The 27,312-nt window shown below is 41.3% G+C and overlaps 1 protein-coding gene across 3 annotated transcripts in view; it reads left to right on the top strand.

Annotated features, from left to right (window-relative positions):
* Window positions 1-27,312, top strand: part of SGCG (sarcoglycan gamma) — a 379,077-nt gene that overhangs the window by 125,077 nt on the left and 226,688 nt on the right. Inside the window, exon 1 of one of the 3 annotated variants that reach the window (XM_089685803.1) lies at window positions 4,718-4,864. The exons of 1 other annotated variant lie outside the window; for it this stretch is intronic. The gene's annotated coding sequence lies outside the window, so the exon portion shown is untranslated. Of the gene's footprint in view, window positions 1-4,717; window positions 4,865-27,312 lie in introns of those variants that run through there. One more of the 3 variants, XM_089685804.1, reaches the window with a different exon arrangement.

Here is a 27,312-nt window from a genome sequence, read left to right on the forward strand (position 1 = left end):
GCACCGAGTCGTCTGGCAAGACTGCGGGCACCGAGTCGTCTGGCAAGACTGCGGGCACCGAGTCGTCTGGCAAGACTGCGGGCACCGAGTCGTCTGGCAAGGTAGTGGGCACCGAGTCACCAGGTACGACAGCGGGATCTGAGTCAATTGGCACGACAGCGGGCACCGGATCAGGTACCGGATCATCTGGATCAACAGCAGGCATCGAGTCAACTGGCCTAATAGGATCATCAGGCTGGATCAGTTCATTATGCTGGGTAGAAGCATCCGGCTGAGTAGAGGCATCCGGCTGAGTAGAGGCTTCAGGCTGAGTAGAGGCTTCAGGCTGAGTGGAGGCATCAGGCTGAGTGGAGGCATCAGGCTGAAGAGAGGCATCCGGCTGAGTAGAGGCATCCGGCTGAGTAGAGGCTTCAGGCTGAGTAGAGGCATCAGGCTGAGTAGAGGCATCAGGCTGAGTAGAGGCATCAGGCTGAACCACGGAAGGCAGGTTCTCAGACGGTAGGCTCACCGGTTTGGATACTGGCAGGATGGTACTGGTTGGAAAGAATTTTCGCTTTTTTCTGGTTTTAACTACTGGAGCACTGCAAGTAAACGCAGGTCTGCAAATGAATGGAGCAGCTGGAGACAGAGAAGAGCTGGAGGATGGAACAGGGGAAGGAACAGTCGCTACAGAGGACTTCTTTACAGGGTTAAAAGCAGGATAGGTGCAGCGAGTGGGAACAGGGTACTGACATGCGGTAGATAGCCAAGTATACTGGGCTGTAACTGGAGGAGCTGTTGGGAATACAGGAGTAGAGCTTTGAGGAGATAGATTAGAAGCAGGACTGGGTCTTTGTAAGCTGACTGAGGCTGGGTGTAACAAATCTGTCCATGTCTGCAGTATGGGTTGAACAAAGCTGAGCTTACACAAAGCCTGTCTGACCAAAGACTGCACTGCGTTTATACAATCTCTTAGTGTCTGTGGTGAACATGTGGAATAACGCTCCAGAAAGTAACCCACATCATCCTCTAATAACCATACCAGGGACTCTACCTGGTCTGCACTAAATGGTGGCAAAAATTCATCCCTGCATTTGGGGGTACCAGATGAAACCAACTCAGCACAAACCTCAATCAATGGCTGCACCTCAGAGAACTCTGTGCCCTGATCTACTAGAACATGAGCGAGCCGTATACATTCTAGCAGTTCATCCCGGGTATACTCCTTCAGAGTTTGATAAGCATACTCCCTGTCATCAAACACTAGCAGATATAAATACGCAACCTCATCCAGATCCATCCTTCCCATCAACAAACCAAGATGGCTTCCCTGTGCAGCCACTTCTGGTCAGGATTGGCCTTGGTGTAATGTCAGCGTTCCCGGGTATGACCAGAGGTGTGTGACTGACGCAGGGAAACGCAGACTTCAGATAAGTTATAAACAATTTATTAACACTAACAATACAAACATAAACGCAGTGCAATACTAAAACATAACACAGTGCAAACGAACCAAACCACCCACAGATAACAGTACATACAGTGCAAGCGTCGTCAGGCAGGCTGGGTCAATATCAATCGGGCAGGTAGGTACAGGGGGAGCAAGCGGAGAATAGTCAGGTCACGAGCAGGGTACAGCAACTAACAGGCAGGTAGGTACAGGGGGTCAGGCAGAAAATGGTCGGGGTCACAAGCCAGGGATCAGAACAGGAGAAGTCAGCAGAGGTCAGAATCAAGCCGGGTCAGCAACAAGACAGGAACAGGAGCAGGATGCAGGAACAAGATACAGGGCCCAGGAAAAACACAACACCAAGGCAGAGTCTGCAGGTCTGAATATCCCTTAAATACACCAGTATAATTAGTTCCAGGTGTTTGACTGGCTGCAAGGTTGAGTCTCTGATTGCTGGGAGCACCCGCTGGCCAGCCCTGGTACTGCAGCTCATAAGGCAGATGAGTCCCACTATTGCTGGCCAGTCCATTCCTGACATCGCCATTTGTAGATGCTATAACTTTCACATAAACCAATTAATTTACACGTATTGGGATTTTTTTTAGCGAATACATGTAACGGAATACATTTTGGCCTAAACTTATGCCGAAATTTGATTTTTAAAATTTTTTTTACTGTACATGTTGTGACAGTGTGGCGATCTGTCACCCTGGATTCTCAACAAGACAGGTTGAGGGGCTCCAGGGTAAAGGTTTGATATGGAGGAAAGTGGCTTTTCACTTTCCTCCTTTGTTTGTAAGGTCTGTTTTGGGATCTGGAGCCTGGAGATTTCAAAGAGATCTGGGAGGGATGAAATCTCCAATCCTGGGACCAGGTTTTGGGATAGACCAGGAGACTGATTGCACAGGTGTGTGCAGGCCTTTAGATAGAGTCAGGACCAGAGTTCTGGGCTCCACCCCGGCAGATAGGAGTCAGGAGGGCTCCACCAAGGAGAGGTGGAAGCCAAAAGCGGCAAGGAGCTGCTTGGTAGTAGCTATGTGTTAGTGGCCAGCTGTGTGCAAGAGCCATGGTTTTTGAAAGGGTCTGCAGGAGTCAGACGTAAGCCTGAAGAGGAAGGCCAGTGGAAGATTGTATATCTGGGAGAGCCAGGAGGCTGAATTTTGTTTATGTGGATGATCGATACCCCTGTGTGGGAAACTTCTGTTTTGAACTTTCATTTAAATAAAAGTGGGCTAAAAAAGGCCTTGAAAAATAAGCGAGTAGCTGTGTGTGTTTAAAAGCTCTACCACTTTGAAGCGAGTTCCCACAATGTTTAATAGCAAAGTATTTTTTTGTCTATAGCGCAAAAAATAAAAAAAACTGAGGTGATCAAATACCATTGAAAGAAAGCTTTATTTGTGGGAAAAAAGGACATACATTTCATTTATGTACAGCGTTGCATGACCGCGCAATTGTCAGTTAAAGAAACGCAGTGCTGTATCGCAAAAAATGGCCTGGTCAGGAACGGTGGTAAATCCTCAGGAGGGCAGGTGGTTAAACAAAGTTTTTATTGCTATCAGTGGCTTTCTATACCAGTGATAAGCACCACTATCTTTTCTTGCGGGTTCCAAGGGGACAGACAAACATGGAGAAAATCTCCTAAAGCCCAACAGTGGTAAATTTGAAAATTCTCCTTTGTACTGGGGCTGCACCCATAATTCTAAGCTTAACTGCTTATTTATTTTAGAGGAAATTAAAAGCAATTTAACTTATGTGATGCTTCTTCCCCAGCAGTTGGCACTCCCCCATGCTCTGGCAGTGGACTGTCCCTCGGTTTTGGACCCTGCATCAGTCCTGATGACGTCACAACCTTAGGCAGCTGGAGCGTGGGGGAGAAGACACTGCGGGGACCAGACTGGTCTAGCACCACGGAGGATTGGGTAAGTAATCTTCTTCTTTTTTATGCCTCTCAGACTCAAAGAAACAGTAAACCCTCACAGTGCAGGCACAACACCACTACAAGAGAACTTTTATATATCCTGGACTTTGACTTAAAAATGATTTGGATAACACCCCCCTTTTTCAACCTCTGCTTACCTGGTTGTCCTGCACATTTAAAGTGGTTCTAAAGGCTGAAGGTTTTCTAATGCATGGAGGTAAAAAAATGTTTAGCGTGCAGCTCTCCCTCAGCCCCCCCCCCCTAATAATTACCTGAGCCCGATCTCGATCCAGTGATGTGCATGAGAGCATGAGCTGTCCCAAGTCTCTCCTCATTGGTTGAGGCACAGCCAATGGCTCCCGCTGCTGTAAAACACAGCCAGTGAAGAGGGAGCGGGGAACAGGGCTGAACTGTGCTCTGTGTGTCTTATGGACAGACATAGGTGGCTCAGGAGCGAGCACGCATGAATTCCCCCAAAGCAAGCAGCTTGCTCTTAGGGCACTTAGCAAGGTAAAAACCATTGCACAGAGCAGGTATGTATAACATGTTTGTTATTTTAAAAAGAAAACTCTGAACCTTTAGAATCACTTTAAGGTACTCACCTGCCTAGTGGACTCAGTGTTGTCCTGCTTGGATCTTCTTCTTTTCTGCCTCTTGTTTGGTCCTTTTCAGTGACATCATCGGGAAGCTGTCAGCTCCTCCACGTTCAGCTGGCAGCTTCCTTATGACATGTAACCTGGCTCCACCCCCTCCTCTTTTCTCAATGACTGTGCTTACTAGGATATGTGATGTACATATCCCAGGAGGCACAATGGGCAAAGTGCGCTTCATTTGCCTAGGTGAATGACGTGCATGGGGGGTGGCAGGCCAGAGGGTTTTCAGTTAAAAGAAAAAAACAAAAAAGTAAAACAAAAAAAAAAATCTTAATTTGCACAGTGGAGGGGTAGTGGGGAAGCAGCATACTATTGAGGATGAAGATCTGCTTTAACTCTCCTATATTCTCTCAAGTGAAAATAAAAATTGGCTGGAGATATGTTTTAAACATTAGGTAGATTTTTTTATGAGTTTGTCTAATTCCTTTTATTAAGCAACTCAGAAATTAAAAAAATGTACAGAAATTAAAAAATGTACAGTATATTCTGCATTTATACAGTGAAAAAAACAACCCTTCCATCTGCTCCTTTTTTTAATACAGTCCTGGATTTAAATTTGTGATCTCTGCCTCCACTTTGTGTGTTTTTTTTTTTTATTTTAGAACATTTCAATTATATATTAGGTTGCCAAAAATAAAATAAATTAAAATGAGCTGTGCCTGTCTTTTCAGTGGCTGGAATGTACAATACAGCCAAGCATGTGAATGTGTTTTGCCTCTGATATTTGGCCAGTCTTAAAATATCTTCCACTCCCATGGTGTAGGCGGTAGAGAGCTCCGAGACACTCAGGCTCAGGCTGCAATAAACTTTAGAAAAGTTTTTTTCCTATAAAATCATCGGGACGTTGTGCACAAGAAGCCAGAGGTTAGTTTTGTTTATATTGTCTGCAATGACTTTGCATGCACTTTACATAATCATTTGTCGCTCTTTAGGCTGCAGTGCTCTTTAGGTAGCTGCAGCGAAAAGCGATATAGTGTCTGTGTTGCTGGGTCAGTCTAGGAGCTTCCACATTTGTTTTTCTACACTGATGTGCTGTGTATGCTGTATACTGTGCATCCTCTAGAATTGTTTGGTCATGGGGTGTGTTAAATATGTTAATCCTCCACTGAATGGCAATAGGTGGCACTATATATAGTCATTTGTTGATATTTAAAGTGTTGTTAAACCCACAACAGTAAAACCAGTCTGTATATGCAGTAAAGCATGCTTGTTATACTCACTGAGGAATCTAAGGGGTTAATCCTCCGGATTGTGTAAAAAGGATGCTTGATCCTGACTTCTCTGATCCTTCCCTTCTTCCGGTGTCCCCCTCTTATCCCCTGTGAAGTCACTCTGCACATGCTCAGTTTGATGTACTGATGCACTGTTTAATTGGGCAACTATGTGGCAAATGAGGTTTAATGTTGATAAATGTAAGGTTATGCACTTGGGGGCTAAGAATATGCATGCTGCACAGGGGCGGATTGACCATTTGGAAACTCGGGCACTGTCCGAGGGCCCGGGGTCAGTAGGGGGCCCCATGAGATGCCCCTGGTACCTTTTTCATAGGCTTTTTGAGTTTGGGCAAGGACACAGGGGCCCCATGATCCCCTATTGCCCGGGGGCCCCACGAGTTGTCAGTCCGCCCCTGTGCATGCATCATACATACTAGGGGGGTACAACTGTTGGAATCAATGGTGGAGAAGGATCTGGGAGTTCTGGTAGATCACAAGCTTAATAATGGCATGCAATGCCAAGCTGCGGTTTCTAAAGCGAGCAAAATCCTCTCTTGTATTAAAAGAGGTATAGACTCCAGAGAGAGAAATATCATATTACCCCTGTACAAATCATTAGTAAGACCTCATCTGGAATATGCAGTTCAGTTTTGGGCACCAATTCACAAAAAGAACATTGGGGAACTGGAGAAAGTACAGAGAAGGGCAACCAAACTGATAAATGGCATGGAGGAGCTCAGCTATGAGGAAAGATTAGAGGAATTGAATGTATTCTCTCTTGAGAAGAGGAGATTAGGGGGATATGATCAACATGTATAAATACATCAGTGGTTCATATAGTGAACTCGTATAGAGCTATTCACCCTGAGGTCATCACAGAGGACAAGGGGGCACTCTTTATGTCTGGAGGAAAAGAAATTTAAACTCCAAACACGGAAAGGTTTCTTCACAGTGAGAGCTGTGAAAATGTGGAATAGACTTCCTCAAGAGTTGGTTCTGGCCAGCTCAGTGGATTGCTTTAAAAAAGACCTGGATTGTTTCTTAGATACACAGAATATAACTGGATACTAACATTTATAGGTAAGTCAATCCAGGGAATATCCGATTGATTCTCAGGGGATCAGGAAGGAATTTTTTTCCCAGCAGGAGCAAATTGGATCGTGCTTTGCTGGGGTTTTTTTGCCTTCCTCTGGATCAACTGTGGGTATAGGATTATAACTTTTTTTTTTCTATGGTTGAACTGGATGGACTTTTGTCTTTTTTCAGGCAGACTAACTATGTAACTATGTAACTATGGTGTGTATTGCTAGAGAGGTTTTTTTTTTCTTCGGAGAGTGCATGTGATCAGCACAGGGCCAATCAGCACTGCCCAGACAGAGAGCAGGGGTTCTGCAGCCTCCTAGAGCAGAATGAAAACTCCTCCTACAAGCTTTAACATGTGCTCGGCTGGACACTGATAGCATTCACAAGACTGCTATATACTGCTGATGAGAAAAGGTATTAGCAGTTTATATTTACTAAAATAATTGCATTTCCATGTTCTGTGTACTGTGGGAGACCAAATATAATGAATGCAGGGTCCTGGGTTTAGTAACACTTTAAGCCTCGTACACATTTCTAGTTTTTTTTTTCAATCAACCAAGCGGGCTGAAAGGAAAAAAAGTAATTGCTCAGGAGGAGCCGCTGTACTCTCCCCTGCTGTGCTATTGTGGTCTGACAGGGCAGACACCCCCCAGCCCGTTAGGCCGGCTTCTGTCGAAGGGGCATGACCGAAAAAAGTCTGCCAATTGTCTCCCGATCAGCACTCTCAGCCAGGGAGTATTTTGAGTCCATTGCAGATGGGGCTGCATCTTTGGTGCTAATTCTGATTTCAACATACCTAAAATGCAAAATTTCAGCAACACACAAATATGCAGAAGTAGTAATAGATCCAGTGATAGATTTTTTTTTAGCTGTTCCACTATTGTTCTGAATGATTTTGGTTAAGTACCTATAAAAGATGTGCAGCTGTATTTTAAAATGTTTGCGTTTTATGGCAAACACTATGGGCAGCACAGTGGCTAGGTGGTGGCACTTCCGCCTGGCAGTACTAGGGTCGTTGGTTCCAATCCTAACCACAGCACCACCTGCCTGGAGTTTGTTTGTTCTCCCTGTACCTGCGTGGGTTTCCTCTGATTACTCCAGTTTCCTCCCACACTCCAAAGACATGCTGGTAGGTTAATTGGCTCCTGTCTAAATTGTCCCTAGTATGTATATGTATGAATGTAATTCAGGGACCTTAGATTGTACACTCCTTGTGGGTTAGGGACTGATGTGAATGTACAATATAATTGTAAAGTGCTGCGTAAATTGACAGCGCTATATAAGTACCTGAAATAAATAAAATAAATAAACACTATGGTGAATATAGAGATTACCAGGTCAGTTTGTTCTCAGTTCAGTTCATGTTTATATATGTCCCAATGTTTGTTAATATTCTCATTGATTAAAGTAGGACTACATAGGGATACATTTGTGAAAATTTCAAATTTTTTGCTAGAAAATAATTGCATTCGTATGTAAAGGGTGAGTACACCCAGAATCCTCTATTTACATAGGAACAAGAAAAAAAAAATACGGGACGTCCATTTCTTGGAAAGAGCAATTTGTTTTCTTTTCCTTTTACTTTATGTGGATTATTGCAGGCTTAAAGGGTAACTCCACTTTCATGAAAAAAAACATGGGGCATGTGATATCCATTTCTTGCAAGGAACTATTTTTTTTTTCACTTTATATTCATATTTACAGGCTTAAACGGTGGCTCCACTTTTGTGGAAAAAATATAGAAAAAAAAATAACATACATATGTAATTGTGACACAAAATATATATTGCATGTAATGTTATTAAAATTACTTTTCTTTTTCAATCTGCAGCAGTGTAATGTTTTCTAAAATTCAACGCAATATGACAACCTGGAGGCACTTTGTACACAGTTGTTGTAGGGAATGCCTCCAGAAATGTCATTTCCTGCTTGTGGCATTGGCTCACTGATTTTTCCAGAAGTCTGCACTAAGATACGAGTCACATTTTAGGCATCCCCTGCCACAAAAATGTCATTTTTGGTGAGATGATCCCAAAGTGTTTAATCACTTCTAAAGGGATGCAAACCCTGCAGCTTTCCTCATTAGAGCCCTGCAATTGTATTAGCTGATCAAATCACTCCATCAGAATCCAAATGACTTAGAAGAACAAACAGCTTTTTTTTTCAGAGAAAAACATGCAGGACTCTGCTACCGAGCTTGTTAAAATTGCTACAATGTACATAAATCACTTAGAGGGGATTGTTTTTTACAGTATATAAACAGTCATCTGTGATCACTTTCTGAATATGCTTATTGCTTTGCTATTATGCCCTCTTTTCTCAATAGTTTTTCAATGACCTGGAACCTGCATATTTGTTCTGTCTTGGTGATACAAAATAGCTAGGAAACGCACTATAATGTCTGTATAAATGAATAGATAAATAGTGCTGCGCTACTCACTAAACCTAACCATAAATCAAAACGTAAACACCTGACAGAGTCCCTAACTACGGTGATATAAGTGCATACCTAGAAAATAACCAGACACAAGTGAATGAAAATATTCAAAAAGACTAGATGCCCTGCTAAACAATACTAGATATGAACGAATCAATAAGTGCAACTTCAACATACAGGTGAAACTCAAAAAATTTGAATATTGTGCAAAAGTTCATTTATTTCAGTAATGCAACTTAACAGGTGAAACTAATATATGAGATAGACTCATTACATGCAAAGCAAGATAGTTCAAGCTGTGAATTGTCATAATTGTGATGATTATGGCTTTCAGCTCATGAAAACCCCAAATCCACAATCTCAGAAAGTTAGAATATTGTGAAAAGGTGCAATATTCTCGGCTCAAAGTGTCCCACTCTAATCAGCTAATTAAGCCATAACACCTGCAAAGGGTTCCTGAGCCTTTAAATGGTCTCTCAGTCTGGTTCAGTAGGAATCACAATCATGGGAAAGACTGCTGACCTGACAGTTGTGCAGAAAACCATCATTGACACCCTCCATAAGGAGGGAAAGCCTCAAAAGATAATTGCAAAAGAAGTTGGATGTTCCCAGAGTGCTGTATCAAAGCACATTAATAGAAAGTTATGTTGAAGGGAAAAGTGTGGAAGAAAAAGGTACACAAGCAGCAGGGATGACCGCAGCCTGGAGAGGATTGTCAGGAAAAGGCCATTCAAAAGTGTTGGGGACTTTCACAAGGAGTGGACTGAGGCTGGAGTCAGTGCATCAAGAGCCACCACACACAGACGGATCCTGGACATGGGCTTCAAATGTCGTATTCCTCTTGTCAAGCCGCTCCTGAACAACAACGTCAGAAGCATCTTACCTGGGCTAAAGAAAAACAGACCTGGTCTGTTGCTCAGTGGTCCAAAGTCCTTTTTTCTGATGAGAGCAACTTTTGCATCTCATTTGGAAAGTCCAGTGTGAAGTTTCCACAGTCTGTGTTGATTTGAGGAGCCATGTCATCTGCTGGTGTTGGTCCACTGTGCTTCATTAAGTCCAGGGTCAATGCAGCCGTCTACCAGGAGATTTTGGAGCACTTCATGCTTCCTTCCACAGATGAGCTTTATGGGGATGCTGACTGCATTTTCCAGCAGGACTTGGCACCTGCCCACACTGCCAAAAGCACCAAAACCTGGTTCAATGACCGTGGGATTACTGGGCTTGATTGGCCAGCAAACTCGTCTGACCTGAATCCCATAGAGAATCTATGGGGCATTGCCAAGAGAAAGATGAGAGACATGAGACAGAACAATGCAGAAGAGCTGAAGGCCGCTATTGAAGCATCCTGGTCTTCCATAACACCTCAGCAGTGCCACAAGCTGATAGCTTCCATGCCATGCCGCATTGAGGTGGTAATTGCTGCAAAAGGGGCCCAAACCAAGTACTGAGTACATATGCATGCTTACACTTTTCAGAGGTCCGATATTGTTCTATGTACAATCCTTTCTTATTGATTGCATGTAATATTCTAATTTTCTGAGATTGTGGATTTGGGGTTTTAATGAGCTGTAAGCCATAATCATCACAATTAGTTCAAGCTGTGACTTGTCATATCTTGCTTTGCATGTAATGAGTCTATCTCATATATTAGTTTCACCTTTTAAGTTGCATTACTGAAATAAATGAACTTTTGCACGATATTCTAATTTTTCGAGTTTCACCTGTATGTGCAAATAGATAATCAGAGTAATATATATCAAGGCATAAATAAAAATGATAATAATAATTATATATATATATATATATATATATATATATATATAAAACAAAGCACACTAGGTATGCACTTATATCACCTCAATTAGGGGCTCTGTCAGGCATTTACTTTTGCTTTATGGTTAGGTTTAGTGAGTAGCGCAGCACTATTTATCTATTCATTTATTTTTTAGCGATGTGGGAACGCAATTTGGTGTTTGCAGTCACTCTTATATAGTTTATGTATAAGCAAGCCTTGGGGCTCTTTCACACAGAGCTGCTGAGCTCCAGTCCAAAAAAATGTAAAAAACGAAAACTGTCCCGTTCGGTCCTGATTCAGCAGGAGATCTCCTCAAGGATCCCTTGCTGACTGCAGCATGGAGCTTCTAATCAGGTCTGCCTGAAAAACGGACATTTGGAATGCCTGTGTGAAAGGGCTCTTAAAACTCAACTGTGGACAAAATCTTCACTTGCAGTGGGTCCCTCTACACTGCAAGGGTTAAATTCTCATTAGGTCTAGGGGAGCTGAAAAGGCTGCATTACCTTACACTCCTCTCCAGCTGGCTCCAACTTCCTCCTTCTCTCTCTGGTAGTGTGGTGCCCTTTGGGTCTGGTATGAATTGTAAGAGGAACCCAACACCAACACCAAAAAAAAAGGAGTAAGGTCCCTCCAAAAACCATACTAGACCCTTATCTCAGCATGCAGCCTCGTAGGCCAGGAAAGGGGGTGGACAAGTGTGCGTTCTCCCCCCTCTTCTTGAACCATACCAGGTCGCATGCTCACAATATGGGGGAGGTGTATCTTGCCAACCCTAGCCCACTGGTTGTGGGGCCTGCAGCTAGAGGGGTTATTCGAATCTGGAATCTCCCTGTAATAATAAGGGTGCCCCTAGAAGCTTCCCCCGCCTCCGTGTGAATGAGTAAGGGGTACACAATACACTTACTCATTCACAAAAAAAATGAATGCTATATGCTTGGATAAGGGTCTGGTAGGGATTTTGAGGGGACCTTTCACCTTTGTGTTTTTGGGTTGGGTTACCCTTAAAATTAACACCAGACCCAAAGGGACTGGTATAGATTTTCTTTCAAACGTTCCTGCTCCTTTGTTTACATTCACCTATCAGCTGGGAATCCCCAGCTGACAGCTGAATAATCAGGGTAGGAATGAGTCACGGGTTGTTGCGACACCAGAAGGTCCTAGCTCCTTAACAACGTACACAAAACTCTGCCAAAAATGCACTAAAAATGCATGTACATGTGATTTACACATGTATTTGGTGCACTTCTGTCGAAGTCTGTGGGACCAAAATCAAGCTGCAGAAGCACCAAAGTAGCACCTGTCCATTTTCCAAAAACATGCTGCATTGATGTCAATGGGCAAAATTAACAATAATGTGATTTCCATTGTCGTGTGATGCTGTGTGACAGCAGTAGCATCTGAAATCACACTACCGTGAAGGGGGGCTTACCTATCTGTTTTTTTAATTTGGTGCTGTTGCCCCATTGGCAGTATTAATTGAGGGCAGGAAATTCAGTACCCTTTGCTTTCTGGAATAGGTTTTGTCTGCTCCCCCCCAAGAGGCACGGAAAGTTCCTATGCAGGCAGTGCTCTACCTTGATCCTATGACCTAGTGATATCTTGCAGTAGATAGACAATATCTCTACCTGGAAGGCACTGGTGACACAGCCTTCCCAGGGTACATCTGTGAGAAGCTAGCTAAATGACCAGTGCCTCAGTCAACAGGTGGTGGAATTCAGTTGTATATTTGACTTACAAAATGATTTGATAATATTTTGGGAGGTTCATGCAGAGCTCCACGCACATTGGATTTTTAGTATAGGAGGGGAAAAGTCAGCTTTAAATCTTGGATTGACAGTGGAAGTCAGGGACACTGCTACTAAATGAGGATGAGCAATTACACAGTGGCCTAGTTCATCTATGGACCCTACTGTCAGCTCCCCTATGTAGTAGCAACACCATAATGTAGATTGTGTTTTTGTCACATTGTTGGGTAGAATTTCTGCCATTGACCTTTGAGTGGGTTATATTGTACAACTGCATCAAATACAACGCTTACATATCAATGCAAGTTATGTAGTTGTCTATTAGAAGTCTGACATTACTTAAGGTTACCAGAAGTCAGCCTTGTAAATCTTGACACACTTGGTTAGACATGTTGACAGCTTATAGTGTAGTTCTTCTTCCCAGCACAGCAGAAATTGTTGATACATGGCAAGGTCTCAAAATTCAGGTTTACTCTGAGCATCATTTATTCGTCTTTTACTTTAAGGGCTCATTTACACGGGACATTTGGAAAACACTTCTGAATGCTGGAAACTGACTGCTGGAAAACGTAGGTTAAAAAACGTCTGTTTAGCCGCGTTTGCATACCGTGTTTATGTGCATTTGCATTTAGAAGCGTTTTTTAAAGATAACATCAGGAGACCTTCCAAAATGCCCAGAATGCACTGACAAACAGTAAAAAATGTATTATTTCAGACATTTTGAGAGAAATAGAGAGCAGAAGCAGAGAGAGTAGTATGTGTTGAGATGACCTGTCTTTTCTGGCTGTATTCACTATGGATCCCATCATGAGCATAATGCGGCACGTTCTACCATTTTTTCCTTCACGCGAAACCTGGAACTGACTGCGCTGGTGTACTAGGTCCATTTGAATACATGGAAAAAACTTTGCATGCATTTCTGATGATGAAAAAAAGACAGTATTTGGATATGGAACAGTTAAAAAAAGCTTCTAAATACAAACGCTTATAAACGCGGTTAGCCGCGTTTACAAGCGTTTGGTGTTTGAAACGCTCATAAAATCTACTCCTGAACACAAGTTTGGTGCATTCAAAAAAACGACTGTAAACTCAACTGCCTGTAAATGACATAGTGTACATGGACACATAAGAAAACATTAGGGAGAGTTCAGGGGCTGCTGAAAAAAACGCAGAAAAGCTCCTGAACGTGAGTTTGTCAGCTGCAATGTACATGAGCCCTTAACTTCCATGTTGTCCCATATAGAAAGCAAAGACCAAATACAGTGCTGCTTATAAAATAGCCATTAGTGCAAGTAGGAGAAATTTGAACTGTATCTGATGACTCATAGACTGCACATGGAATGGAAAATGGAATTTTAGTAACCAAATACCACATAACTATTTCTTAAACCTTTACTTTGCCTTCATAAAGCCTAGGATCACTAGATAGCAGAGACCATGAACGGTTAGTATTTGAATTCTCAATTTTTTCTGCAACTGCCATCCACAGCACAACCTGGTATATGGTAGAACATTGGACACTTCTCGCTCCCCCGCTTGGTGTCTGAAGTGCCATTCTCCAGGCCTGAACATAGAAACGTGGAACAGCAGGGCAGAGCCATTAGGCTAGCCATACACGCATAGATATCTCTCATTCAGTTCACTAGGAAGTATCTAAAGAGCTGTAAAAAAAAACAGTTTAAAACATGTAAATATGATCTACTTTCCTATCTATTTACCAATCCTAGCAGCATAAGTATTCAAAATAGTCAATGTTGATTGAGAGTGAATTTCCACTTTAAGTTCTAACGCACATGTCTAATGTTTTTTAGTAGATGCATTTTTGCTGTGCTTGTGTTGTATTTTACACAGGACATGTGACTCAAAACCCGTATCAAAAACAAAACGTGTGCAGTTTTTATGCATTTTTGCTGCGTTTTCCATGCATTTCAATGGGGCGGTGTGTTTTTGGTGCATTTTGTTTTCCTGCAGCAAACAGGATTTTACTAAATGCAGCGGACCCACAATGGATCAATTTGAAGAGTTCCATAGGATTACATGTTCACAGGTTTTTGTTCCGCTTTTTTTAACACAAAAGCAGAAAAAAAAAGATCAGTGTAAAAGCAGTCTAAGAGGCAGGTTACAAGCATTGTGCTTCCACAACTGACTTCTTATGTTTTTGAGCTTTATCATGTTGTTGTCATCAATCAAAGGATTAACTTGTGTGGTCAAGGGCTGAACCCAGGTAACCCATAAAAAGCATAAATTGTTTATGCTCATTAATTATTAAAGTTTATTTTATATTTAAAAACATAGAAACAAAATAAATAAAATATTTTAAATGTTATTTTAGTCCTTATCGTAATTAAATAAATAAATACAGTACATTTAAAAACCAATATATTGTACATTATGCATTTCCTTCATAGTCTGGTTCTCTCTTTCCTACTGAGCTGAGGATTTTGCTTCTATTATACTACAAGTACCACTGAGCAAAATATCTCATGGAGAATGTAATTTAGCTCAATGTCCTGTTCCAGCCTGGATCTCATATTTAGAGCCTAAGTGCTCTTTTTCAGTGACACATCTTTCAGCAGGTTTATGATGACAGCCTATAATCTTGTTGCATGCCTGAAGTGTAAAATCTATTGGTGTTATATTATAGAAACATAGGAAACATTTAGTCATTCCATTTTAAAGCGAGAAGAGCTTTACAAAAATTAAAGCACAGATCCTATTTTACAGAGAAATGGTAATGATGGTTTGGGGGTCAGTTTTGTTTATTTTTAAAGAAGATAGAATTGTGCTCAAACATTTGCACACCCTGGCAGAAATTGTGAAAATGTTGGCATTCATATTAAAAGTATGACTGGTCATGCCAAAAAACTTTTTTTGGCAGTTGTGGCTGCAATCTCTCTTGGTCTACCTGACCTTGGCTTGGTATCAGAGATCCCTGAATTTTCCACTTCTTAATAAGTGATTGTGCAATACTGACTGGCATATTCAAGGCTTTGGATATCTTTTTATATCCTTTTTCATCTTTATAAAGTTCCATTACCTTGTTATGCAGGTCTATTGACATTTCTTTTCTGCTCCCCATGGCTCAGGATCTAGCCTGCTCAATGCATCCACCTGAGAGCTAACAAACTCACTAACTATATACAGAGACACTAATTGCAATTTGAAAAGCCACGGGTGCGGGAAATTAACCTTTAATTGCCATTTTAACCTATGTAAGTCATCTTGTGTGTCTGCACCAAGGCCAAACATTCCAGGGTATGTAAACTTTTAATCAATGTTATTTGGGTGATTCTGTTATCATTATGATTAAAAAGGCACCAAACAAATATGTGGTCATAAATGGCTTCATATGATCACTATCTTTAAATATCAGTGTAAAAATTTCACAATTTCTGCCAGGGTATGCAAACTTTTGAGCACAACTTTATATAAAACTATGCAAACATTTTAGCGGGTTGTGAAAAATGCTGTGAAGTGAGGATGCTTTCAAGGAGTTATTTTTACTTAAAGCAATTCTAAAGGAAAGATTAAAAAAAATAAGTAATAAAGATGTCATACTTACCTGCTCTGTGTTATGGTTTTGCACAGAGCATCCCTGGTTCTCTTTTTTTTGGGTCCCCCGCCTGTGCTCCTGGTTCCTCCTCCTTGCCGAGTGCCTCCAATAGCAAGGCACAAGGGGCATAACTTGCCTTCAGTGTGTGATGTGTCCCCTGTGATTCTGTCTTCTAGTTCAGTTGTAATCTTCCTCCTCTGTTTCCCTCCCTCATTCAACAAAGAAGTTAATTGCATAATTCATTCACATAAATCTTATATTATCATGGCACTGTATTTTGTGTGTTTTTTAAATCCTCTATGTATCTTATTCCTGCACAACTGTTGTGTGATCACATGATCTTTCCCTGTTCTTTGGCATTTGCAGGGAAAGATCCTTGGGAGGGGCTTCTGTTTCTGTGCTGATGTATGATTTATACAGTATGAATCTGTGTCTGGTTAGCCCTGATTGGTGCTGTGCCAGTCACATGACTGAAAAAAAACAGTCTCCATTCAAATCAAATTATATATGCAGTATATCAAATAACTGTTTTACAGCTCCCAGTATAGCTTTTTTGAACATCAAATGTGTCTTTTTTGTGCATTAGTTTGGTGTAGGCAAGATGATTGACACTAGCTTTAATTTTATTCAAGTTGCATCTGCATCCAAGTCTCTTTTTTCACTTTACAGTTATTAGCAATTACATTTGATATATTTAATACAGATTTTAATCAAACTAAGCTTTTTTGTGAGTCTTTTAGTGAATATAATCAATCCACATACTATATCCCACCCCCATAGTGTTTATAGGAGGCAAGAGGCACTACCAATAGGAGGACATGAAGGAGGGGGGAGGGGAGTGTCATTTACCACTGTGTATACGCCCACATGTGTAACTCTATAGTCGTGTGGGCTGCACAGATAAGAAAAAGTAGGAAATGAAGAGCTTAGAAAGGAAATGCAGCAGAGCATGCTCAGTAGAGGACACCAACAGTCTACATAATCTCAACCTGCAGTAGGGACAAAGGGAAAATGGGAGGGACAGCTGAAGGAAGAATCAACCAGGTATATTTCACTCTACACAAAATGAAGACTTTAGTGGCTTTGTATGTATACTCTGTTGAGCACGTAATGAGAGTTTTTCATAGTCTGGGATTAATAGAACTGATGACCTTTCTTAGGCAGTCATCAAGAGTGCTTGACTATGCCCGTCCTTTCTGCCCTCCTCAATTTATAGAAGCTGTACTACAGCTTTTTATGAATGGAGGGTTGGACCTCTTAATCATCCATCTGCCCTCCATTCGTCCATCCTGTTTCTCTCAATTTAATAGTATTCCGAATGGAAGTGTTTTAAATCTTCCAAAGAACATATATTATTTTATATGCCCTTACAAGATCAAATTTGTTTGCAGAAAAAGAGCTATTTTTTTTAAATAAAGTTAAGTGGTGTCAAAACTTTTTATTGAACCAATTAAATAATTTATAATGACAGCATGGGGGCTTCTGTGAATGTCTCCAAAGCTTGTGCTATAGTGTGATTTATTTTTTTGGAGAACTTTATTATAGTTTAATTAGTAAACATTTTGAATTATTTTAGTAACATTTATTTAAACATATTTTTCACAAACGTTTCACATTTATGTTGTGTTCCATATTTGTATGACTATATATTGCAATTGTGAAGTACCAATAAGCCTTTTATTTAAACATTTTAGATACTTTTTGTTCTTTTTTTAGAAGTGACCACATGACCTGTTCTCAGCTGCATAAAGGACTTAGAAAGGTAATGGTGGCGACACAGCAATAGACTGATCTTCCCAGTGAATGGCTGTGTAAAGGGGTGTGCCAGGACACAAGTCTTGTCCTTTGAAGGACAGGTAGGCTGTTCCCCCAGCACAGACATAAAACTGACCATGCTGGGAAAGATGTTTTCATGCCTAGCATGGTTACGTTACAATAAAGAAGCAAGATCACCAGGTAATTCACACAAGGGAACAAATGCAAAGAGGACAGGATACATTTTAACACAAGTAAATGGTACAACAGACAAATATTAGAAATATGAAATGTTGGGGTAACATATTCTTGAAGTAGAACCTGCATATGGAATGAACAAATATGGCTGGCCTAATGTATACATACAGTATACTGTATACAATCTTTTTTTTTTTCTTTTTTATAATATAGTTCACAGTGTTTTAATCATGTTCACATTTATATCTGAACAACACTATAGTTTCTTAATGGAGCAGATGATTTTAACTACTATTCATGTATTCTTCCACAATGAGGGTAGATGTTATCCTCAGTAAACATGGATGTCTTGAACGAGGACACAGCTATAAAAACCTGGCAGAGGTTCTGTTTATTTTACCTCCCTATTTATTAATAGGATAGAATATAAATATTATTATTTCAGGTACTTAGATTGTGCCATCAGTTTATGCAGAGCTTTACAAATATACATTTTGTACATTCACATCTGTCCCTAACCCTCAAGGGGCATACAATCTAAGGTCCCTAACTTACATTCATATATATACACATACTAGGGCCAATTTAGACAGGATCCAATTAACCTACCAGCATGTCTGTGGAGTGTGAGAGGAAACCAGAGTACCTGAAGGAAACCCATGAAAGGAAAAGGGAGAACATGCAAACTCCAGGCAGGTGGTGCCGTAGTTGGGATTCGAACCAACAACCCTGGTACTGCCAGGCAGAAGTGCTAACCATTTAGCCACTGTGCTACTCAATTCAATAATTATTAGTCATTCATATTAGTTATAACATGTGCAGAAGCTTCTTCTTGCCCATAACAACCTATCAGCTTCCAACTGTCATTTTTGTATCTTGGTTTGAAGCTTAAACAATTATTCTGATTGGTTGCTGTGGCAAGAAAAAATGATACCATTAGTATACTTTTCATACAGCTCATTACCAAACCTAAGTTCATATTTATATCTTCTAAGCTTTGTGATTTTTTTTTTTTTGCTAAGCCCACAAGTTAAAAAGTATCCTGTGGCTTTGAGCATTTGGTTTGATGTTATAGTTTTAGTTTTCGTAAACCGGCAATTCCATTTTTATCACCAGAGATCTTGGGACATTAGCAGGCCCCCTTCCAAAAAGTTGCATATTTTTCTAACATATGTATTTGCCTATTATCCTACTGCTTCGCTCATTGATCATTATGACAGAACATTAATTATGTCTACATTGCCTCTAGTGCCTAGTTGTGAATTTGTTTCCTCTATCATTCAGATGTGTTTGGCATTCATTGACAGTTGCTGGATGCTTTGTTGCTTATTCTATCACATTTCTATTGCAGGCAATGTGAGCATATACCAAGGAGCTCCTAAAATCACATTTCTTTGTGTGTAAGGCAGAGAGTTTCCAAGGGTAGGGAAGGGTATGACATTTTTAAAAGATAACTATACATTTAGTACAGTTATGCTTAGAAAGAATAATGCTCCCACCGCCTCTACACCAAAAACTGAGTGATCAAAGATTGCTGATTACTCAGTTCTCAGGTCCGCTCGGAACAGAGAGTGGTGACTCTCAGTCACCGCTCTGTGCTCTGCCTCTACAGCACTCACTGGAGCACTGAGCTATGGAGGGGGCTGAGAGGTTGAGCCAGCTGTTGGTCAGGCATCTGGGTGGATCCCGACACTATTGTCAGGATCCCTGCAAAGTCTGATCTGGATCTGTGAGACCAGCCAACTGTTGGCTGAATCTGGGTCACATGAGTGCAGTGCACTCCTGTGACCCACAGGAAAAATATGGCCAGAAGAGCTTTGGCCATACTTCTTTAAAGCTGGAGAGGCTACCCCCTACATTGACATGCTATTAGTAATGTTTAAGATACAGAAGGGATTAGATTTGGACTCCTGATCAATGATATCTAGCTGCCCCTGTTGCTTGCTCACGCCTCGCAGACTCACTGGCACAGCTGCCCTTTCATTTGCTGAATATGAAGGAATTTCAGGAACAAGGTCCCTGCATCTTTTCAAAATTGCAGCCAGTTTTGCACCATGCAATTTGCCGCACCCAAAAATGCACTGCATTTTCAGATGTGTGAGGGGGCCATTAAGAATTAAGCGTCTGCTAAAAAAGTCAGCGTGTTTGTCTGTGGGTGCAGGAATGTGTGCTATTTACACACATTTCCACACCCAAATATATGTAAACCTAGCCTAAAATGTTGTCCCCCCAGAAACCTCCCAAAAGTCTGCCACTTAGAGTACCTGTTTATAATCTATAGATATATTAGCAGTAGGGCCATTGGGGGTTAAACAGCCCCACCATGTAAATTATCCTGACAGAACTATGCATGTGCAATAGATCCTCAACAATTGGTTCCACGGCAAAAATCTTCATAAGTGGCAAGCTTGGGGAGGTGTAGAAGATTGGGGAAACTTTACTAAAAAGACAATGCTAAGTATTATTGACAACTATAAATGTAGTTTCAGAAACACATTCTTTTCTGTTTTCTTTTTATAATTGTTAGGGCTTAAAATAACATGCAAAATAAGTTTTAATTCTTTTAGCAGGGTAAATTTGAAATACTGAATATAAACATATAATTTTAAGATAGCTTTTTACATTTATCAGGTGTAACTGCTCTGCTGAAAGAGACTTGTTAACAGAGCTGAATAGCTGAAGCTCAGTAATGCTTTGTGACACCGAGGGCAATTGGTATACCCTGTATTAAATAAAGAGTTTATGTACATAGTAAATAAAATCAGTTCAAAAAGTAGAAGACAATAAAATTGTCCGAAAATGCTATACCCTTTAACAGTCATCGATGTTCATAATCCTTGGACAAACAGTCTGGTGAAATATTGCACTGTACTGCACTGCATTTTTATCAGCATAGAGCTCAGATAGTTCAGACCCGATAATGCTTTCATTATGCTAGATATTTTACCAAGCTGTTTCTCCCCAGATCATGAAGGTCAATGAACTTGAGTGTACAGAGTGAAAATCACATTTCTTTATAGTCGCTGTGGATCAAGGATTCTCCGTGTACACAAAACTGCTCTATTTTTACAGACAGACACTTAATTTATACTGCTTCTTAGCAGCTTATGTAATTTAGTGTTCTTTTACAACTTTGCCCAGAGCTTCTGACCATTATGAGGTCCACTGCTGCACAGGAAAGAATATTAACTCTTTTAATTCCAGTCCCAGGGGCAACCTTAACAATGGTAAAAGAACATAAAAATGCTGGTGGATGGATAAATAAAGCCCTTAAAATGAGATGCCATTGCCTTTATAAATCTTTCCAAGATGAACTGTATACAGTATATTGCATATATTGAATGTTCAGCTAAACCTTATACACACTAAGGATCACTTCATATGCTCTGGTATTCTGTGTTATGCAAGGTTGTCCAGTTTAGGACTGGAAAGTCAAATCTATAAACTCCATTCTAAAATGTTCAGTACTGGCGATGACAAGGTCACCTACAAGGTTAGGTCTTGGCATTTAAGGGTTAGATTCAAGAATATGTGGGCGCTCTATTTAGGCATTATGATTAATGCAGGCCATAGATGGATCGTAATTCGGCCGATTTTTCGTCCGGAAGAAAAATCTACCGATTATCTTATCGTTAGTGGACGATTTCGTCTGCCGTTTTTCGTGTATTTTGGCCTTTCAGATTATCGGTGATGTTGGAAAATTTTCGGAAAACGCCCGACTTTATCCTCATTGATGGTCAAAAACGGACGATCGTTTTCTGAAAATTTTATGCGCATGTGCAGTGATCTGGAAAGAGAAGTTTGCAGCGTACGAAGTTTCGTTTCCGGTACAAATTAAAAATAAAAATGACATCATTTCCCGTTATAGGTTACTCATTAATCGGCCGATTTTCGTAATAATTGGTGGTCAGGTAGGTTTTTTAGACAGACCGATAGTTCGTTAATCGACCGAAAATCGGCCGAATTACGATCCATCTATGGCCTGCATTATTGTCTGGATGGCAGATATTGCTTTACAGAAAAAAAGAACTGAAACAATAGAATAAAAAGTTATTTTTACTGCAATAACTGTAATGAAAAAAGAAACATTTGCATAGACAAATACATTATAGTGCCAAAAGTATTGGGACACCTCTCCAAACCATTGGATTCAGGTGTTCCAATCACCTCCATGGTCACAGGTGTATAAAATAAAGCACCTAGGCGTGCAGATTGTTTCTACAATCTTTTGTGAAAGAATGGGTCACTCTCAGGAGTTCAGTGAATTCAAGCGTGGTACTGTGATAGGTTGCCACCTGTGCAATAAGTCCATCCGTGAAATTTCCTTGATATTAAGTATTCCACGGTCAACTGTTAGTGGAGTTATAACAAAGTGGAAGCAACTGGGAACAGCAGCAACTCAGCCACGAAGTGGTAGGCCACGTAAAATGACAGAGCAAAGTCAGCACATGCTGAAGTGTACAGAGCACAGAAGTCGCCAACTGTCTGCAGAGTCAATAGCTAAAGACCTCCAAACTTCATGTGGCACAACAGAGTATAGAGAGCTTCATGGAATGGATTTCCATGACTGAGCAGCTGTATCCAAGCCTCACATCACCAAGTACAATGCAAAGCGTTGGATGCAGTGGTGTAAAGCACGCTGCCACTGGACTCCAGAGCAGTGGAGATGTGTTCTCTGGAGTGACGAACCATCCTTCTCTGTCTGGCAATCTGATGGACGTGTCTGGGTTTGGAGGTTGCCAGGAGAATGGTACTTGCCTTACTGCATTGTGCCAAGTGTAAAGTTTGGTGGAGGGGGGATTATGGTGTGGGGTCATTTTTCAGGGGTTGGGCTTGGCTCCTTAGTTCCCCATTAGGGCATTTTGGACAATTTCATGCTCCCAGCTTTGTGGGAACAGTTTGGGGATGGCCCCTTCCTGTTCCAACATGACTGCACACCAGTGCACAAAGCAAGGTCCATAAAGACCTGGATGAGCGAGTTTGGGGTGGAGGAACTTGACTGGCCTGCACAAAGTCCTGACCTCAACCTGAAAGAATACTTTTGAGATGAATTAGAGCAGAGACTGCGATCCAGGCCTTCTCGTCCAACATTAGTACCTGACCTCACAAATGCGCTTCTGGAAGAATGGTCAAACATTCTCATAGACACACTTCTAAACCTTGTGGACAGCCTTCCTACCGTGTTTCCCCGAAAATAAGACACTGTCTTATATTTTTTTTGGCTCAAAAAAACACACTAGGTCTTATTTTCAGGGGATGTCTTGTTTTTCCATGAAGAAGAATACGGTACACATTTATTGTTAAATGAAAATAAAGGAAATTTATTACCTGTATACGGCACGGTAGTACGGTAGTTGTCAACACAAACCAAACTGTGAATCCTACAGTATCAAGAATTAACTCATTTATTCAATGACAATCATGTCATCATCTTCTGGAACATCATCATAACAACATCATAACAGGCAGTGTCACCAGAGACAGACCAGCACTCACCACCTTCGCCGCGTCCCGTCCGCTCTGATCCTCCTGTTCTTCTACACGCATCTGCGAAAGTCTCCTCATCTCTCCCGCCCCGCGTTCACTGCTCACTCTGACCTCCGCTCTGCCTCCACACAGCAGTGACGTCAGGACTCCGCGTAACGTCACTGGTTGCTATACGCCAGTCGGGGTAAATTAATTTTCATTCCGAGACAGAGCCTAGGGGGGCCTTATTTTCGGGGGGATGCCTTATATTTCACCCAGAAACCTGTAAGTAGGTCTTATTTTCGGAGGATGTTTTATTTTCGGGGAAACACGGTAGAAGAGTTAAAGCTGTTATAGCTTCAAAGGGTGGGCCAACTCTATATTGAACCCTACGGACTAAGACTGGGATGCCATGAAAGTTAATTTGTGTGTAAAAGCAAGGGTCCCAATAATTTTGGCAATATAGTGTAGGACTAGATATCAAAGGTAGGTAAGTGAGCGCAAACAGATCAAATAAGCAGCTGACATACAGGGTAATCCTCAATACCTTGGAACATAAGCTATAAATGGGGTATGCAGCGCTAGAGGACAGATAATAAACACGGGACTGTTTATGATATGAAGTACCAATACAGCAGTTCATATAATAGTTCATATATTCCAGCCTGAAAAGATGGAAATGATCCAAATGATGTTCCAGATCATAAACGATGCAATACGAGAAATTAGTGAGGTTGTGCGCTTACCACAAGTACACACAATATGAGCATTGTATGTAATTAACAGCAACCGGGCATCATGGTCTGGTCAACCGTATCCTGGGCACCATCTGGCCATGTATGGACATCCGGGTCACAGGTACAACGCTATCCAGGCCCCTTCTGGCTTTCAAATCCAAAAACGCCACCTTGCATAAGCTCATTAAAAACGAGCCGGGAGGCAAGAAAGCGCTAATAGTAAAGTACGTTTATTTAAGAACATAAAACAAAGACCAAGCAGCCAGGACTCACATTGATATAATATAATAAAAATCCAGGCCCACATCAATCAGCTCCCTGATGGTCAGTGGTGCACTCAACATGCAGCGCATACAGATCAAAGTTCAATCAATAGAACCCTGGTGGTCAGTGGTATCACAAATACATAGCCATAGAGTATAGTGAGTATAAACAGAAATATACTCATCCAGGTCAGGTGAGGTAGTTCCCTGGTGGCTAGTGGATCTCTTAGTAACAAAGGCGTCAATAGGGGATCCACCCTATTGACGCCTTTGTTACTAAGAGATCCACTAGCCACCAGGGAACTACCTCACCTGACCTGGATGAGTATATTTCTGTTTATACTCACTATACTCTATGGCTATGTATTTGTGATACCACTGACCACCAGGGTTCTATTGATTGAACTTTGATCTGTATGCGCTGCATGTTGAGTGCACCACTGACCATCAGGGAGCTGATTGATGTGGGCCTGGATTTTTATTATATTATATCAATGTGAGTCCTGGCTGCTTGGTCTTTGTTTTATGTTCTTAAATAAACGTACTTTACTATTAGCGCTTTCTTGCCTCCCGGCTCGTTTTTAATGAGCTTATGCAAGGTGGCGTTTTTGGATTTGAAAGCCAGAAGGGGCCTGGATAGCGTTGTACCTGTGACCCGGATGTCCATACATGGCCAGATGGTGCCCAGGATACGGTTGACCAGACCATGATGCCCGGTTGCTGTTAATTACATACAATGCTCATATTGTGTGTACTTGTGGTAAGCGCACAACCTCACTAATTTCTCGTATTGCATCGTTTATGATCTGGAACATCATTTGGATCATTTCCATCTTTTCAGGCTGGAATATATGAACTATTATATGAACTGCTGTATTGGTACTTCATATCATAAACAGTCCCGTGTTTATTATCTGTCCTCTAGCGCTGCATACCCCATTTATAGATAGTGTAGGACTAGATAGTGTGCATAGAATCAGCCAGCTGTAATTTGCCATGTGCTTTGCACTAAACCCCCATTCACACTATGTAGTGTATTGCGTGGTTGCGCATTTTCACAATTTGCGCATAGTTCAGCTCATTTATTTCAGTCGGCTGCCCTAAACATGCCAAACGCAGAAAATAAATTAACTTTTTAGTGAGATTTGTGCGTCTCTTTAACTGTATGGGATTTTTTTTCTGCATAGATCTGTGAGTCTTGTTTGCTGCGTTTGGGGTACAATTAACAATGAATGTCACTGCAAGCGTGACAACCATTTCTTAAGAGGTTTGTAAGCACACTACTATAGTGTGAATTCAGCACAGAACACAAATGTATGTACTTTGGTTTAGGGATTTATGTTGTGGCATGGCTCCTGAAGTTGGTCAAGACACGGGACATAGGATTGCTTATGATTATGGATAGAGGAGTGAAGGAACAGGGAGTGATGGGAAACGTCTCCAATGAGCACATTTTGTATAGTGGGGAAGGTTTAGAGCAGACTTTTTTAACCTTTCTAACACCTTTAAAAAAACCTTTGAGAAGAATGCCTTCTACATTGGTGGTCAGTGGGAGGAATGTTCTCATATAAATAGCTAAAAAGACAAGTGGTGTTAGTGGTTACATACAGCATTTGATATGTAGAAATTGCTCATTGGTCAAGGAACCCCTGGAAAGTGGAAACCTTTGGAGGAACCCTAGAGTTCCACAGAACTCGAGTTGAGAAACTTCCCGAAGTTTTCAGTAGAAGATGAATAATGACAGCCTGTGATTAGACACATCACATCACTACAGTATCTTACATCTCAGTTATTTCAAAACAACATTGTAATCAATGGAGACAGAATACAGAAAATGATGTACAGTAGTGTGATTGCTAATCACAAATGTAGAACACTCAAGTACAGTATTTTCCATGAGTTAAGTTTCAAGTTATGTCTTCCAGTGCAAGTGTCATTAACTCACATCATAAAAAACTATCAATAAATGCTGTATTACATGCTGTTCATGCTGTTTTACTGCAAAAAAACCTGGCTGATCCTGTTGCTCTCTATCTACACTTTGCTATTCATGTCCTCAATTCAGCTAGGAATTTTGTAGCTGTAGAGGCAACTCTGCACATGCTCAGTTTTCAGTGAGTTTCTATGCTGAGCATTTCCTCCCTATCACATCTAAGCAGCTCACACGACTATAGAGTCAAACATGTGGACATATACACAGTGGTAAATGACAGCCCTCTCCCCCTACATGCCCACTAACCAGCTAAACACAATGGGGGAGGGATATTACATGTAGATTATTGGAGGAATCATCTCCCTGTTATTCTAAAACTGGAGGAGTGTGATACAGCCTGTGACTGGCAGAAATCCACCCACACCATGGTATTTCCACAAAATAATAAATATGTGATTTCAAATACATATTTGTATGACAATTTAACCACTTCCCACTCGCCCGCCCGCAATGTACTGCAGCCAGGGGGCAGCTACAGGCAAAGCGACGTACCCATACGTCCCTCTGGCTGCACTTACACAGGGGGGCTCCCCACCCACGACTGCTGTGTCCGCCAGACACAGCGGAATGAATATCCCCGTGAACGGGACCTGGTGATCACATGATCGCTATGCAATCAATCTCATTCATAACAGCTCTGCTTCTCTTCCTAGTGAGTTGTGATTGGCCCACAGCTGTCACATGATACATGGGGCAAATCACAGCACCCTGTACCATGTGACCAGCTCCAGCCAATCACAGATCACTATCTTGAGCTGTTAAAAACAGTTCAAGAATGAGTTAAGTTCATGACAGCAAGCTTTGCAGTGATATCTTCTCTTTATAAAGAAAAAAAAATCCCTGATCACTGCAGTGATGCAAGCTGCTTTCTCTGGGGGCACCTGACAGGAAGGAGAAGCCAGGAACACTGGTAGGGTACCCAAGAAGAGGAGATTCTGGGATGCTCTGTGTAAAACCACTGCAGAGAGCAGGTAAGTATGACGTGTTTGTTTTTTTTTAAAAAAATGTAAGCCTTTAATATCGCTTTAACTTAATAGTAACACTTTGCTGCAGATTGCACCTGCAGTGCGTTT

This window comes from Staurois parvus, unplaced genomic scaffold (genome assembly GCF_062004578.1).
Source record: "Staurois parvus isolate SC_StPar_1 unplaced genomic scaffold, SC_StPar_1.0 ptg000387l, whole genome shotgun sequence".
Classification (NCBI taxonomy): domain Eukaryota; kingdom Metazoa; phylum Chordata; class Amphibia; order Anura; family Ranidae; genus Staurois; species Staurois parvus.